Source organism: Trichosurus vulpecula, chromosome 6 (genome assembly GCF_011100635.1).
Source record: "Trichosurus vulpecula isolate mTriVul1 chromosome 6, mTriVul1.pri, whole genome shotgun sequence".
Lineage (NCBI taxonomy): Eukaryota > Metazoa > Chordata > Mammalia > Diprotodontia > Phalangeridae > Trichosurus > Trichosurus vulpecula.
In genome coordinates this window covers 172,601,224-172,605,627 of record NC_050578.1, presented here as the reverse complement: position 1 = coordinate 172,605,627, position 4,404 = coordinate 172,601,224, and positions in this window count along the sequence as shown.

Sequence of the window (4,404 nt, the reverse complement as noted above, 5' to 3'; positions counted from 1 at the left end):
AATCTACTGCTCACCTCCTGAAAGAGATAGCAAAGTGAAAACTCCCAGGAATATTATAGATAAATTCCAGAGCCAAAGGCTAAAGACAAAAATACTTCAAGCAGCAGGAAAGAAATCATTCAAATTACACTAAACCACAGTCAGGATCATATAAGACTTAGAAGCTAACACATTAAAGAAGTGGACAGCTTGAAACATGATAGTCTGGAAGACAAAGAGGCTAGCACTACAACCACTAATAAACTGCCCATCAAAACTGAGTATAATCCTTTAAGGGAAAAGGATATTTAATGAAATAAAGGGCATTCAAACAATCCTGATGAAGAGAGCAGAGCTGAGTAGACTATCTGAAGTTCAAATAAAAGACTCTAGAAAAGGAAAAAGATAAGCATGAAAGATAAAATATAAGGGTGTCTATAAGGTAAATTGTTTACCTTTCTATACAGGAAGATGATATGTGTATCTCCTAAGAATTTTATCATAATTAGGGTAGTTAGAAATATTCTATGTAGAGACATTAATGATCTGTTGGAGTTATGAACTAATTAAACCATTCTGTAAAGCAATTTGGAGCTATGCCTAAAGGGCTATAAAACCATACCCTCTGACCTTGCCATACCAATATTAGGCCTGCAACTCAAAATAAGTTAAAAAAGGGGAAAGGACCTATAAATAATACAATATATTTAGCAGCTCTTTTCTGGTGGTAAAAATTGGGAATTGAGGGGATGCCTATCAGTTGGAGAATGACTGAAAAATTTGTGGTATATGATTCTGATGGAATACTATTGTCCTAGCAGAAATGCTGAGCAGGATGTTCTCAGAAAAAGCTGGAAAGATTTACATAAATTAATGCAAAGTGGAATGAGTAGAACCAGGAGAACATTGTACGCAGTAACAGCAATATTATAAGATGATCAGCTGTGAATGATGTAGGTATTGTCAGCAATACAATGATCTAAGGGAACTCTGAAGGAATTATGCTGAAAAATGCTGTCCATCCCCAGAGAAAGAATTGACAGTGTCTGAATACAGATTGAAGCATACTTTTTTCTTTCTTTATTTTTCTTGAGGGCTTTTTTATGTATGTTTTCTTTTACAATATGATTAATATGGAAGTATGTTTTGCATGACTACACGTGCATAACCTATATCAGATCGCTTGCCTTCACAATGTGAGGGGAGTTGGGAGGAAGGAAGGGAAAGAATTTGGAACTCAAGATTTTTAAGAAGAATGTTAAAAATTGTACATATAAAAATAAAAATCTGGCCCTGGGGATTTTATCTTAAAGAGCTCCTTTATGGCTTATTCAATTTCTTCTTCTGAGATGAGTTTTTTTTTACAGTATTCTAGTTCTAGAAAATAAAATACTAAATGAACAATTTTTAAAAATTAAAAAAAGAAATATTCTTTGAACAAAGAAGGTACATGAGTGAGTCAATTATGTTCCAATGATATAAAAAATATGTGTAGGTGAGAAAGAGGGAAGCCCTAGGAGTAGGGAGGAAGGGAGTAGATGGATGAGAAAAATTATCTCACATAAAAGAGGTATATGATTAAAGAATTTTACAGTGGACGGGAAAATGGAGGTGGTGGGAGCAATGCCTGAACCTCACTCATGAAGAGGAAAAATAAGTGCACATAGTCAATTGGTGATAAAAATCTATTTCACCCAACAGGGAAGGAGAAAGAAAAGGAGATATGGGAAAGGAGACTGAAAAAAGAGACTTTAGAGGAGAGACAAGATAAAAAGAGAGAAAATACAATAAAAAAGAGAAATTAAGATGGAGGGAAATGCACAGTTAATAATCATAACTGTGAATGTGAATGCTAATATTATGAACTCACCCATAAAACGGAAATAGCAAAATTAATTAAAAACCAGAATCCAACAATGCGTTGTTTAAAGAAACACAATTAAAACAGAGTCACAAGCAGTTAAAATAAGGGGCTCAAACAGATCTACTATTCTTTAGCTAAAGTCAAAAAGGCAAGGGTAGGAACCATGATCTCAGACAAAACAAAAATAAAAATACACATAAATAAATGGGATAATCAGGGAAAATATGCCCTGCTGAAAGCCACCATAGACAATGAAGCAATATTAATGCTAAACATGTATGTATCAAATACTATAGCATACAAATTCTTAAAGGATAAGTTCAATGAATTACAGGAGGAAAATGTACAGTAAAACTATACTGATGGGAGATCTTAACTTATCCCTCTTGGAGCTATAAAAATTTAACCACAAAATAAATAAGAAAGAGGTCATGGAGATGAATAGTATCTTAGAAAAGTTAGATATGATAGGCCTATGGAGAAAACTGAATTTGAATAGAAAAGAGTATACCATTTTCTCAGTTGTACATGGCACACGTTCACAAAAATTGACCATGCTTTAGGATATAAAAAGCCTCACAATCAAATGCAAAATAGCAGAAATATTAAATGTACCCTTTTCAGACCATAAAGCAATAAAATTACACTTATTAAAGTAGCATAGAAGCATAAATTAAAAGCCAATTAGAAACCAATCTAATCCTAAAGAGTGAATGGATCATTCCTATTGGATGAAGCCATACAGTACTGAAGCAAGATAAAGATTCAGCAGATTGTGAAGGACCAAGGTGAATGTGGCAGTTTGTCTCCAGAGGCCAGCTGAGAAAAGGAGGCCAGTCTGCAAATGTTTGGGCAATTAGTTCAATTCCATGATATCATGTCTAATGAGACCACTGGTACCTTAGCCTTTCTAACATCAGAGATCAAGTCCTTATTTGTATACTCCTTCCTGCCTGAATGCATCATCTCTATGCTCAACTACTTCCTGCAGCACCTGGTTGGTCCTAAGATGGAAGCCTTAAAAGTCAAGGACTTCAGTGAGTTTGACTTCAAACCCCAGCAGCTTGTTTCAGACATCTGCAACATCTACTTAAACCTTGGTGATGAGGAGAATTTCTGTGCCACTGTGCCCAAGGATGGACGATCTTATTGCCCAATACTCTTCGCTCAGATGGTCCAAATCCTGAAGAAAATAAGCAAGCCTGGAAATATGATTGTGTCTTTAAACAATCTGGCAGAGAAAATCAAGTCTCTTGCAGATCACCAGCAAAAGAAAGAAGAGACCTATGGAGATGCCTGTGATGAGTTTCTAGATCCCATCATGAGCACACTGATGTCAGACCCTGTAATGCTACCATCTTCCAGAGTCAACTGTGGATAGGTCCATAATAGCCAGGCATCTGCTCAATGATCAGACTAATCCCTTTAACCATAGCTCCCTAACTATGGACCATATTTGACCAAACACAGAACTGAAAGAGAAAATCCAACAGTGGCTCACAGAGAGGAAATTATAGAAAGAACAATTTGAGTAAATACTGTGAATTTAACAAACCAAAAACCCACCCCAAGATGAGGATAAATAATGTAGAGTATTGGTCTGCCCCGCCCCACCCTTCCACTTACCCATTTCTTTCTTCCTCCTCCCAAATCCCTTTGTCTCACCCTGTTTTGCCTTTTTCTTCTCTCAAATTCCCCATTCTTCCCCTCTTCCTCTGCCTCCCCCCACCCCAAATCTCTTTTCCCTCTCTTCTTGCTCTTCCCTTTTTTCATTTCATTCAAATGGAGAATTGCTGTTGCACAGATGATGGTAGTTATGACTCTAAAAACTTTCAAATCTGTGTTCCCCTGGCTTGCTGATAATTATGATTTATGTGACATCACCAAGTTTAGAAAGTCTCCAACTTTCACTTTTTTGTTTCTTCTTTCTCTTCACCCCACTTCAATTTAGACTAATAATATCAGCTTTACTAAAGCTTCTTGGTGGTCTCAATGGGGGAGAAGTCAATTCCTTGTTTTGTTTCTCTTAAGTGCTGGCTACTTAACATGCAAATTGCTCATTATTTTTGTTATTCACTGATATTAAGGAACTGACATGCACATATTTTGGTGGCGGTTGGCATAACCAAAAAAAAAAAAATTGGCCAGCTCCCTATCAGATTCCATAAGCTAGACTTCAGACTTTCTCCTTGTTAGAGTTCTGTGATGTTATTGGTATTTTTGTTAGATAACAAAATTTAATGTGAATAAAATGTCAATTTTTGCATAGGCTTCTTAAAAGGTGATGTACAGAAGAGAAAAAGGTTATCTTATGCAATTTCTGTTAGAAGCCAAAAAAGCATGTATGGGTCAAAAAATAAGTTAAAGAAAAATATCCATAGATTAAAGAAAGTAACAATATTAGATAATATCTCTAAATTTGTGGAATACAATCAAAGCAGTACTTATGGGAAAATTTATATCTCTAAATGCTTACATCAACAAAACAAAAAGAAAATCAATGAATTGGGAATGGAACTAAAAAAAGTAGAAAAAGACCAAATTAAAAATCTCCAATTAAA